The 13,571-nt window shown below is 37.6% G+C and overlaps 1 pseudogene; it reads left to right on the top strand.

Annotated features, from left to right (window-relative positions):
• The first annotated feature begins 991 nt into the window (after positions 1-991).
• On the top strand, positions 992-13,256 carry LOC108490849 (annotated as a pseudogene).
• The last annotated feature ends 315 nt before the right edge of the window (positions 13,257-13,571 follow it).

Genomic DNA, 13,571 nt, shown 5'->3' with positions numbered 1-13,571 from the left:
CTGTCCCAGAACCCCCATTATCCCCAACCTCCCCCGATAACATCCACCTACCCCCATTATCCCTCTCCTGATTTCTGTCCTCTCACACACACTGTGGTCCCTTGCATGTCTCTCCCTCATCCTCTCCCAACTGAACACTCTCACCCCACCTATCCTGTGGTAACATCTGTACCCTACTATCCTGGTACTAGTCATTTTTAGGTGCTTTTTATTTAAATATATAATTTCTTGAGAATTTTGTACATGAATATAAGGTGTTTTGATGAAATCCATGCCTGCTACCTCCCTTCCAACTCCTCCCATGTCTCCCCATTACATTTTTCTGATAACACCATGTACTCTTTCTTCTTCTTTAATTTATTTATTTATTTTTATTGGGCTTTTGGCTATTTTAACATTCCTCCCTCTAGAGAAGTATCCCTAAAATCTTTTAAATATTAGATACAAGCTCCCAAATACGTTAGACATTTTTGGCTTTTCGAAAAGAATATGTTCCTGAGGTCCAAGGACATTTTGACCTTTAAACAAGAAACTGGCTACTTTTCTTTGGGATAATTTCACCCTAACTGCTAGCCAATTCCTATATCCTATTCTTATCACACCATCCTCTGAAGAGGTTACCCAAGTTGCCAATAGTGAATAGGGGCGCAGACCACTGTGGCTTCTTCCATGCTGAGCAGGGATGCAGGGTGAGGCAATTGGAGTACCCCTTCAGTGAGTCTATCTAAAAGGCTCCCAAATTGCATAACTCTTATCCCTAAGGGGAAAATAAGTCTTAAATGGTGACTAGGAGATGTGAAGGAGAAGTAAAGGCAAGAGTAATTCACATTATAAGTGCTAGACAGAGAACTGGAAAAAAGTCAGAACTGGGCAATTCTCAAGTATTCATATGACAGTCCATGGGAATTTCTTGTCAAGGGCTTCCAAAAACATCCCTCTATTGTGTTGCTCCTCATTCCTCTTTTGTCTTCGAAGGCTGGACTCTAGAATGATGGATTCAGGATTTGCTTTCAGGTAATTTGATAGCTATTAGAGTGGCTGGAAACAATGGCAGCTTCCTCTCAAAGGCTTCTAGACAAGGGGAGAAAACAAACTCATCCATCATTTTAGAACAACAGCTGATTGTCTCCCTTAGCTACAAGTGGGCACTACACTATTGGAGACCAAGATGTGAAACCTTACATCTGAGCAGCACTTTCTAGTTAGAAACAAAATCATAAATGAGAAATAATTGTCTAAATAATTTTTATATAGAGTTAAGCCTAATATCTGGGAGTGTAATACCTTGAACACTTAAAGAAATATACTGATGAATTTTCTCTTTGGTTATACTTTCCTTTTGGGTGTTTAAGGTCATACAGGTGGCCTGGCTTCACTTGGAAACATGAATGAGATGTTTCCACTGAGTTGACCCTCCTCTTTGTAGACTGGATACTGGTTCAAGTTCATCTTGTGTGGTGTCCATGTCTTCAATGTTCAAGAGGACAGGTGACTGACCACAGTTACAGGACATTTTGAGAGATGTACCATAGTCCCCTTAATTTAGCAAACCTTGGAGGGCAAGGGGCAAAAACTGTCCTTTAAGTCCCTCTGACAACATTAGAATAGGCCTCAAACTATGGCTGTTAAACATCCAATAACTTTAATTCCAAAAGTCTGGTATTTTTAATTAGCATGTGCTATGTAGATAAGGCTTGCATAAAAAAACAAATATTCTCAGATAAGCCTTGACTAGATACATATTTTGTTCCTTAAACTAGAGGACTTAACTATGACCATAGAAATTTTAAGATTATGTGTATATTATTTTTGTCAAATCCTTTATATAGCATAACAAACCTGTATAGACCTTCATCACCTGCTTAGGCTTTCTCATTTTTTCTATTTTAGAAAATATTTCCATTACTGTATCATTTTAACACCTTTTACATTCTCATTTTCTTTTTTTAATAATTGCGAGACATAATATCATTAACAAATAAATTTTCCATCTGTTGTGAGTCTTCTTTTCCTGGGGATGTAAAGCAATGCTTATTCCCTTTTAAGGTTCTAGTATCAAGCCAATATTTGATTAAAGTTTTACTGGGGTACCAATGAATTTATTGCGCTTCCTGACCAAAATAAATGAGATGTTGAGGTGTATGTATGACCTGAGTGTATGCACACTGGAAAGCCTTTACCCAGCATGGGTCATGCCTTCTCAGACTTCCCCAGATTGTTTACTTTATCCCTCCTCAAATCCAGGAGGCTATGTGTGATTAGGGCCAAATTATATACAGTTGGCTGGGAAGAGTGGCTGGATACTCTGGTGAGGGTCCAAAGACCCTGCTTGGCCCTCCTTTGATGAATGAGTACACCCATCAACAAGCCCAATTGTGACAATGTTTAGTGATCAGGCTCAGCTGAAGTCGTGATGATGGTAGTTATTTCATGTAGCAGGACCTGCTGTACAGCATCATCTTATTAAAAGGATCTGGAGTTTAAGGGATTTGGTGCTAGGATCAACATACGAGTGAGAAGATATGTCATTTGTTTTTCTGAGTCTGTGTTACTTCACTTAGTATAATGGTTTCTAGATCCATCCATTTACCTGCAAATTTCATTGTTCCATCTTTATTTACTGCTGAATAGAACTCCATTGTGTAAATATACCACATTTTTGTTAATCACTCATTGGTTGAGGGGCATTTATGTTGCTTCCATCTCTTAGCTATTGTGAAAAGAACAGCAACAAACATGGTTGTACAAGTGTCTCTACAATAGGATAAGTCCTTTGGGTATATTCCAAGGAGTGGTATAACCAGGTCATATGGTAGATTCATTTTCAGTTTTTTAAACATTCTCCACACTGTTTTCCATAGAGGTTGCATGAGTTTGAAATCCCACCATCAGTGAATGAGCATTCCCCTTTCTCCACATCCTTGCCAGCATTTCATATCATTTGTTCTCTTGATCTTAGCCAGTCTGATTGGAGTAAGGTAATATGTTAAGGTGTTTTTAATTTGCATTTCCCTAATTGCTAATGATGTTGAACACTTTTTCAGATGTTTCTTAGCCATCTTTATTTCTTCCTTTGAGAACTCTCTGTTTAGATCTTTAGCCCACGTTTTCATTGGGTCCTTTTGTTTCTCAATTCTTTGTTTTTTGAGTTATCTATTCTCGATAGTAAACCTCTGTCAGATGTATCACTGGTGATGTGGAGAGCCATAGGCCCCCATCCCAGGAAATAGCAAGACCTGATTCCTGGCAAAGCTGTTTTCCAGACATCAAGGCTGACCTGGTTTGAGATTAAGCAGATGACCATACTTGAAAGCCTTACAAAAGCATGTTATTCTAACCCGAGCACTTACCGCTTGAGAATCTCCCTCATTTCTCATGGAAGTGCCTAAGAAACTTTTGCATTACTTTGTAATCATGCAGGTGTGACCTCTTAATTGATTTATAACTTGCTATATAGAATTGTGGTGTTACTATGGAATTTACTCTGTGATCAATTGGTGTGGTGTAATTATGATAATTGTTCTGTTAATAGAATTTCTCTGCCTCAATGGATTTATCCCTGCCAACTTCCCCTTCTGCTTTTCTATAAAAACTTTGTGTAGATGTTCAATAAATGAGACTTGATCAGAAAGCCTGTCTTGTCTCCATTCTTCACATCTCTTGTCCCTTTCAGTCCCCTCTCCTCTCTCCAGGTACCCACGTTGACTGTCTCGCGGGTGGGGACAGGTGAAGATTTTTTTCCCATTGTGTGGATTTTCTCTTCACTTTTTTGATTGTTTCTTTTGTTGTACAGAAGCTTTTGAATTTAATGAGTCCCACTTGTTGAGTGCTGACCTTAAGTACTGAGAAACTTCTGTCCGATTAAGAAAATCCGTTCCTACACCTATATCTTGTAAGTTACTGTCAATATTTTCTTCTAATCACTTCAGGGTTTCCAGTTTCACACTGAGGTCTTTGGTATATTTGGAGTTGACTTTTGTGCAAGGCAAAAGACAAGGATCTAGCTTCATTCTTCTACAGGTAGATATCCAGTCTTGCCAGCACCATTTGTTGAAGATGCTGTCTTTCCTACATTTTGTGTTCTTGGCACATTTGTCAAATATCAGGTGGCTGAAATTGTGTGAACTTGGGTTTGGCTCTTCAAGGATGTTCCAATAGTCTATGTGTCTATTTTTGTGCCAGTACCATGCTGTTTTCTGACTATAGCTCTGCAGTTTACTTTGAGATCTGGTACATTAATTCCCTCAGCATTACTCTTTGTGCTCAGGGTTACCCTGCCTATCTGAGGTCTTTTGTGCTTCCATATGAATTTAAGGATTTTTTTCTATAATTCTGTGAAGTATGTCATGGGGATTTTGATAGGGATTGCCTTGAACCTATATATTGATTTTGGTAGGATGGTCATTTTCAAAATATTAATCTTCCAATATTAATCTTCCAATCCATGAACATGGGAGGTCCTTCCATCTCCTGGTGTCTTCCCCAATCCCTTTCGTTAATGATTTAAAATTTTCACTGTAGACATCTTTGGTGTCTTTGGTCAGATTTATTCCAAGATATTTTTTTGCAGCAATTGTGAATGGCAACATTTCCCTGTATTTTTTCTCCAGTTGCTTTTTATTGGTATATAGAATGACTACTAATTTTTTTAGATTGATTTTATAACCTGCCACTATACTGAAAGTGTTGATCAGTTCTAGTTTTCTGGTGGAACTTTGGGAATCTCTTAGGTATAGTATCATATCGTCTGGAGAAAGTGATAGTTTGACCTCTTCTATTCCAATTAGTACTCCTTTAATTTCCTTCTTTTGTCTTATTGCTCCAGCAAGAGTTTCAACTCCTATGTTTAAAAAGAGTGGGGATAGTAGGCATCCTTGCCTGATTCCTGACTTTAATGGGAATACTTCCAGTTTTTCTCCATTTAGAATGATGTTGGAAGTGGGCTTGTTGTTTGTAGCTTTTATTATGTAGAGGTATGTTCACTCCAGTTCAATTCCCTCTAGGACTTTGAACATAAACACATCCTGAATTTTGTCAAAAGCCTTTTCTGCATGTATTGAGATGACAAAGTGATTTTTTTCTTTGAGTCCATTTATGTGATTAATGACGTTTCTTGACTTGCTTATATTGAACTATCTCTGCATCTCTGGGATAAAGCCTACTTGATCATGGTGAAAGATCTTCTATATGTGTGTATGTATGCAGTTTACAAGTATTTTGTTGAGAATATTTGCTTCTATATTCATTAAGGATATGAGTTTATGGTTCTCTTTTTTGGTTGTGTCTTTACCCGGTTTGGGTATTAGAGTGATGCTGGCATCATGGAAGGAATTTCAGAATTTTCCCTCTGTTTCTATCATTTTGAATAATTTAAGTACTATTGTTTGTAGGTCTTCTTTAAATATCTGGTGTAATTCGCTGTAAATCCATCTGGGCCTGGCCTTTTTCAGTTGGGAGGCTTTGCATTACTGTTTCAATTTCCTTACATGGTATGGGTCTGTTAGAACTATTGATCTCTTTGTTTCACTTAGGTGTCTGTCCATTTCTTTTAGATTTTCAGATTTAGTAGTGTATAGGTTTTTAAAATATTCTCTTATAATCTTCTGGATCTTTTGGGTGTCTATTGTGATGTTCCCCCTTATATCTCTGATTTTGTTGATTTGGATTTGCTCTTTCTTTCTTTTGGATAACTGGGCTAAGGTTCTGTCTATCTTGTTTAGCTATTCAAAGAACCATCTCTTAGATTCACTGATTCTTTGTATTGTTTTCTTTGTTTCTATTTCAATCATTTTTGCACTGATTTTTGTTATTTCTTCTCTTCTGCTGGGTTTGGGTTTCATTTGTTCTTGCCTCTCTGGTGTCTTGGGTTGCAGTGTTGGGCCATTTGTTTGGAATCTTTCTAATTCTTTAATGTAGACACTTAGAGCTATAATCATCCCTCTTAGGAATATTTTTAATGTGTCCCAGGGGGGTTGTTGATTCTATTGTTCTTTGTGATGAATTCCAGGAATTCTTTTCTTTCTCTCTTAATTTCTTTTTTAAGCCATTCATTGTTTAGGAGTGTATTGTTCAGTCTCCATGAGTTCCTGTAGTCTACAAGTTCGTGTATTTACTAGGGCTTTGTCCAGTGTTGATTTTGAGCATTATTGCATTGTGGTCTGATAGAATTCATGGAATTATTTCTATTTTTTGTATTTGTTGAGATTTGATGTATGGTACCCTTTAATTCAGATGTCTCTCTGTTTATTCTTTGTCCAGTTTACCTGTCTAATGGGGACAGCGGGATATTGAAGTGGAGTATTGGGGTTAATGCGTGTCTTGTAGTGTTGTTTTTATGAATTTGGGTTCATCAGAGTTTGGTGCATATATGTTAAGGACTGTAATATCTTCTTGGTTAACTGTTCCTTTGATTAGAATGAAGTGACCCTCCTTATCTATTCTGATTAGTTTTACTTTAAAGTCTATTTTGTCAGATATTAGAATTGTAACAACTGCTTCTTTCTTAGTGTCATTTTCTTGGAATATTCTTTTCCATCCTTTTACCTTAAGGTAGTACCTATCCTTGAAGATGAGATGGGTTTCATGAAGACAGCAAAGAAATGGATTTTGTTTCTTAATCCACTCACTTAACCTGTGTCTTTTGACTGGGGAGTTTAGTCCATTAATAATTAAGGCTATTATTGAAAGGTGTAGGTGTGTATTGGTTGCCATAATTTTGATTGCTGCTTGTGTTCTTTGTGTAATTTTGTTTCATAGATTATACCTTTATTTATTTTCTTTTGTTGGCCCTGGGATATAGTTGTTTCTTTCTCTGCTCTCTGTATTACTTCAAGTATTCTTTGAAGGGCTGGTTTTGTGGATGTATTCTTTCAGGGTTTTTTTTATGTCATGGAAGATTTCTATTTCCTCTCAACTATAATAGATATTTTTGCTGGTTAATGTATTCTGGACTGGCAGCTATTGTCATGTAGAACTGGAAATACCTTGGTCCAGGCTCTTTTGGCTTTCATAGTTTGCATTGATAAGTCATTTGTAATTCTGATGGGCTTTCCTTTGTATGTGACTGGTTTTTCTTGTGCTGCTTTCAGTATTCTCTCTTTGTTCTGTACATTTAGTGTTTCTACTATGATATGTTGTAGGGAGTTTCTTTTCTGATCCTATTTGGTGTTTTATCTGCTTCCTGTATTTGTATGGGTATGTCTTTCCTTAATTTCAGGAAATTCTCTTCTACAATTCTATTTAAGATCTGGTCAACACCATTAACCTGAAATTCTTCTCCTTCCTGTAGTCCTATGGTCTGTAGATTTGGTCTTTTCATGATGTCGCATATCCCTTGCATATTCCATTCCTGTTTTGTTTTTTTTTTTACTTTTTCATACTTTTTACTTGAGTGGTCCAATTCTTCACCTTTATCCTCCAGTGTTGATATTCTGTTTTCCATTTCATTCATTCTAGTGATGAGGCTTTCCCGTATTGTTTCAAGTTGGCTTATTGAGTTTTGCACGTCCTTCTTCATTTCTGCTTGAGTTTCCTTCAATGTTTCTGTCTCTTTTGTGAAATCATTTAGAAGTTTATCCTTATCTTCTTTTAGCTCTTTGATTTGTTTGTTCGTGTGTTCTTTAAAATTGATGAATTCTTTGATCGTGTTTATGACTGTTCTTTTAAATTCAGTGTCTTTGGTTATCTCTAGAGGGTTCTCCTTGTAGAACTTGTCTACAGGATTTGAGAAGTTTGGTGGGGACATAGTGTTTTGGTTTTCCATTTTATTATTCTTTTGTTGTGATTTTAGCATGTGATTTTCTTTTGTTGTTTATGATTCTGATATGAGAATTAAGTTGAAGTATGCTTCTTTTTGTATTATAGAGGTGCCTAGATCCTTTCTTTATTGGTTATGGAAAGCTTATTGGTACAGTGTTCAGGTCTTCTCAGGTTGAATTTGGCAGGAACTGATGGCTTCAGGTCATTTACTGAGGAGTACCCACAGAAGCCCAATTCAGATTCTAGTCAGGTATACTCAGGCTTCCTTCACCACATAGAGGCAAAATCCCAGCTCTCTCAGGCCCTCTACCATAGGGAGGCCTGAGGAAGTCCAAAACTTGACACTCTCTGGTGGTCTGCTGAGATAAGAACCACTACACTCATGGAGGTTGAAACCCACCCTCTCAGGCTGTCTGCTAGGATCTCAGCCTTAGGCTACCACAAGTAGATCTGACCTGGGGCCTTAGAGGGGCCTCACAAAATCCCACGTAGGGGGATGGGTATAGTGCAACTAGGAGAAGCTCACCAGCATTGGAGGCAAGATTCAGGGGCCTCTCAGGCAGTCCCTTGCATTCTTAGGCCCTCAGCCAGAAGGAGGACAGAAGGAGGCCAGAACTCAGCAACTCTGGTGGTGGCAGTCTGCTGAGATCAGAGCCACTACACTGATGGAGGTCTGAAGCCACCATCTCAAGCTGTCTGCTAAGATTGGTACTAGTATTATATTGAAGTTCTTGAACCACCTGGAGTTAAGTTTGTGCAGATTCAGAGATATGGATCTGGTTTCACTCTTCTCCATGCTGCTTATTCAGTCAGACTCACATGACTTGTTGAGCATGCCTTTTTCTCTTGCTCTGTGTATGTGTGTGAACATGTGAATGCTTCCCTCTCTCCCTCCTCTCTCTTCCTCTCTCTCTCTCTCTCTCTCTCTCTCTCTCTCTCTCCCTCCATCCCTCCTTTTCTCCCCTTCTCTTCCTGGTATATCAGAAACCAAAGCAGCTGACTTCATTGTATGACTGATGACTGTAGATTACAGGCTAAGGTCTCAGAAAGAATAGACACATGGTCACATATCACTGTCTTTTTGTGACCCTGGATTTTCTTGCAGCTTTCCATGTTCCCCCTCCATGTTTGTTTTATCCCACACAATCTCATATCTTGACTCTGTTCCTACTTAGTAAACTAGAGAACTTTCAAACACATGCCTGGAATATTCCTGTGGCTAAGACGTTGAGATTTCTGTTGATGTCCAGAATCTTCTGGGAATGTTTGGGAAACAATAAACGAGTTCAGTGCATCTCAGGTAGGGCCTCCTGTCACCTCCACTTACTACATGTGGCATCGAAGAGTTCATTAGTATCTCTGAAACTCAGCATTGTCACCTGAGTGCATTATAGCTTTAGCCAACTATATTCTGTAATGACAAAGCAGATGTTGGTTGTTTCTTGTGGTTTTAATGTGTTGTCTGTATCGAATTATGGAAAACTGAGATGAGGAGATAGCTCAGTCAGTTGAGTACTACCCTTGCAAGCATAAGACCTGAGTTTGGTTACCAGAATCCACATTAGAGAAAGTTGGCATGTTGGCATGTGTTTGTAATCAAATTCCTGGGATGGTGGGAGGTGTGGACAGAAAGATCCTTATTTCTTGCTGCCTAGCCTGCCTAGCTTACTTGTTGAGTTCCAAAGAGTGTAAGACTCTGTCTTAAGAAAAAGGAAGGTAGACAGTACCTGGATATTGCAGCTCACGTTGTGTCTGGGCCTCTGTATGCACACACACATACAAGTGCATCTGCATACACATGAACACACTTATATAAGTGTAAGCACGTATAAACCTATATATAAAATAAAATTAGTGAAAATTTAGTAGTAGCATTAAAAGTTATACATTTTTACTTGAAATTTTTAAAAATATTTTATTATTTTAATTTTATGTGTATGAGTGTATTGCCTCCATATATGTAAGAGCACCCGTGTGATGCAATGCCCAAGAAGGTCAGAAGAAGGCATCAGATTCCCCTGGAACAGGAATTAAAGATGACTGTTAGTCACTGTGTGGATGTTGGGAATCGAATTTGGGTCTTCTGTAAGAGCAGCCAGTGCGCTTAGCCACTGAGACATCTCTCCAGTCAGCCCCTAGTTGAAATTCTTTTACTTGCAGTATAATCACTGTCCTACACTTTGAATTTTTAACTTTATAAATATTTAATTTTCCTCATTTAAGTTGAATTTATTTTTAAATGATGCATAAAACATATAAATGATATATAACCATAGGATAACATCATACTTTCTAACATGTTTTGCAGGGTAACATCATCTTTTCCTGATACAATACTTAAGTTATGCATATATACCTCATCAAATATTTATGAATTCTTTATTGTGAGCCCTCCAGATATGAATAGACAATAAATAAGGAAAATTATTTTAACTACAAGTATTTTTTATCAATTTGACACTAAATCTTTTCTGAACCAAAAATGCTGGGGATATCGATTTTATTATCTAAATTATCTTCATTTGATTTCTTATTTCAGAATCATTTTCCCTTCTCATTCTTTGTACAAATTATTTCAATACCTTGTCATGCACATATTCACCTTAACGAGTTCACCCCTTTCCCTCTTCTTTACCTGAAATTACACAGGTTAGCTATGTGCAGTCTATTCCAGCAGGAACATGGCTACCATCAGGATCCCCTGCTAATAAGTAAAATATTATGCTGAATTTGTTTGAAAGAGCATGTGAAAGAGTAGATGGTGATGATGTTCATTCACATTAAGTACACAATAAGTTTCCCCTTCGTTCTATTTTTAACTGAGTTATTGTGCACTTCATACAATACATTTTAACCATGTTTATGCACACACACCCCCATCACCTGCATCCTCCCATAGATCCTCCTCTTCTGGATTTCATACATTCTGTCATATATGTTGAGATCTATCAAGTCAACTTTGTGTTCCCAGATGTCCCTTGATGTGAGTTCATCCAGTGAAGCTTGATCAACCTGTCACCCCCTTAAAGAAGAACAACTCTCCCTCACCCAGAAATGACAATACTTACTTAGATTATTACTAATTTCCCCAGGTCTATGCTGGATTTTTGTCTTGTTTGAGTCCACATGGGTCTTATGCATGCTGTCACCATTGCTGTAAGTTCATTTGAGCAAGTTCTCAGAAGCCTGGAAAAAGTTTCCTTCTGGTCATCCATGACCCCTGGTTCTTACAGTCTTTCTGTCACCTCTTCTACAATGGTCCATGAGCCCTGGTTGGCAGAAATTTAATATGGGAGTCTGATCTGAGGACATACACTCTGTAGTCTCTAAGTCTCTATTTCTCTATATTTTGGACAGTTGTAATTTTCTGCCTTGATCGCCATCTGTTGCATGAGGCAGTTTTGCTGGTGATGGTTGAGAGATTCATTAGTATTCTCTCTGCCTCCTGTTCCTCTAAGTTCTCTGAGCCTTAGGTGTAGAAGCTGCATTTTAGATATGCAACTTAGGGCTGGGCATCTAACACATTTATTCTATGTGTTTGAATAGCTGTGGAACTCTGTAATATTCTCCATCTTTTGCAAAATGAATATTCTTTGATGAGTGGTTAGAGGTATACTTACCTTCATAGTGCTTTCCAAAGCTATGAGGGCTAGACATTTTTTGTTTGATTTTGCTATTTTAACCTGTAATAATCATCTGCCACAAAAGATTTTATGCCACTGCCTTAGACTATGATATTTTCTGCTTCTTAATGTCCTTAAAAATTCCATAAGGTTTTTTAATATGTCAGGGTATTTCTTATTCTCACATTTTTCTGAAAAGACAAAACTGTTTTACTGTGCACTTGAATGCAATATCTCTAATGTTCTTAATCTTCTAATCTTGTCCAGTTGAGTCTCTCATAAAGGGGTACAAGCAGAAGCTTTTTCAAGATGGGAATGGTTGTCACGATGTGTATACATCTGAAGTATATTTGCATAAACCTGAAGATATGAAATCTGAAGTATATCATTTTTATTTATTGTTTTAAATATATGATGTCCATGTTCATAGTCAGAAGACTTGTAAGACCAAGGCATGATGATTATGTGTTTGAGAACAGCTTGGGACCCATAATGTGTTCAAGGACAGATGAACTGTTCAGCAAGACATTATCTTCCTCAAAACAAACAAAACAAAACAAAAGCAACCATCATCAAGCAGCACATTGCAAACAGAAATATAAAAAAATTCTCAAAAGCAAACACCAAGAGAACCCACACAGAGACCCATATGTGAAGTCTCTCAATGTTTTGGAAAACCCTTGTGATTGCAGTATTCAGGAGGATGGGGCAAGAAAATCCCTGAACCATGACTTCAACTCTATCCAGGCCAATATAGTGATAGCTAATATTAAAAATAACAAACAATATATGTGTATCATCATTGTACTTGATTATATGTATGTACATATATACACATCCTTTGAAAAATTGATCAGTGTACTACAAAATGGTGTTATTAATTATTTTCAATTTACCTGATTGTTCTGATTTTAAAGGTGTCTTAGGAATATAAAATCACAAAATCTAACCCTTGTCACGGAATTCTATCTCATAAGTTTCTCTGTGGACTCAGAACTTCTTCCCATCCTATTTGTAATGCTTTTGTCCATGTACCTAATTACAGTGCTTAGGAACGTCCTCATTGTCTTGACTGTCAGCAACTACTCTGACCTCCACATCCCCATGTACTTAATTCTCTCCACCCTGTCCTGAGCTGACATTGCCCTTCATCTCCACCACCATTCCAAACTTAATTCTGAACATCCAAAGTCCCAGCACAGTCATCTCCTGTACAGGTTGCCTCATTCAGATGCCTCTTTTTATCATTTTTGGATTTATGGATGTCATGCTTCTGACTGTGATGGCCTATGACCTATTTGTGGCCATCTGCCATCCCTTGAATTTCTCAGCTATCAAGAATACATGCTTCTGTGTCATTTTAGTTCTTGTGTCTTTTTTCTTTAGCTTTGTGGAATGCCAGTTGCATCTTTTGATTGCATTACAGAAGAGAAATTACAAGGATATGGAAATTAATAATTTCTTCTGTGACCCTCCTCAGGTCTTTAATCTTTCCTGTTCTGACACCTTCACAAATAACATAGTTCATATTTGGTTGGTATAATATATGGTGTCTTTTCCGTCTAAGGGATCCTTTTCTCTTACTATAAAATTGTTTCTTCCATTCTGAGCATGCCATCCTCGGGTGGGAGGTATGAAGCCTTCTCCACTGGTGGGTCTCATCTGTCAGTGGTTTACTTATTCTGGGAAGCAGGCATTGGAGTATATGTTGGAACCATTATATCAGATTCATCTAGAAACAATGTTGTGTCTTCAATAATATGCACAGTTGTCACCCCTATGCTGAATCCCTTCATGTACAGCCTGAGGAACAGGGAAATCAAAAGTGCCTTGAGAAGGCCCTGCAATATCAGGATATATGGCATTTATTTCTAATATACTTTTGAAAATGCATTAAGTTAGGTGGGGACAGTGAGGGGAGGTGCAGATAGGTGAGGGTATCAAAATGCCATCAAACACTATTGTATGAAAATCATGAATATTCAATGAAAAATGAAATTAAGAATAAAATTAATATGTATGTAACAGTTATACTTTTCACTACATTTCATAACACACTGGTACTGATTAGGTTTGAGGAGGAAAGAATGGGAGTTATTCTAAATGGTTAGAGAATCCACTATGAGAGATGAGAAATTTCTAGAGATTGATGTTAATAATGGTCACTTAACTGACGTGGAACTTCATGAG

This window comes from Nannospalax galili, unplaced genomic scaffold, assembly GCF_000622305.1.
Source record: "Nannospalax galili isolate Female #2095 unplaced genomic scaffold, S.galili_v1.0 scaffold896, whole genome shotgun sequence".
NCBI classification, from domain to species: Eukaryota; Metazoa; Chordata; class Mammalia; order Rodentia; family Spalacidae; genus Nannospalax; species Nannospalax galili.
Note: the sequence above shows the minus strand (reverse complement) of the source record. Positions and strands in the feature narration are given on the sequence as shown.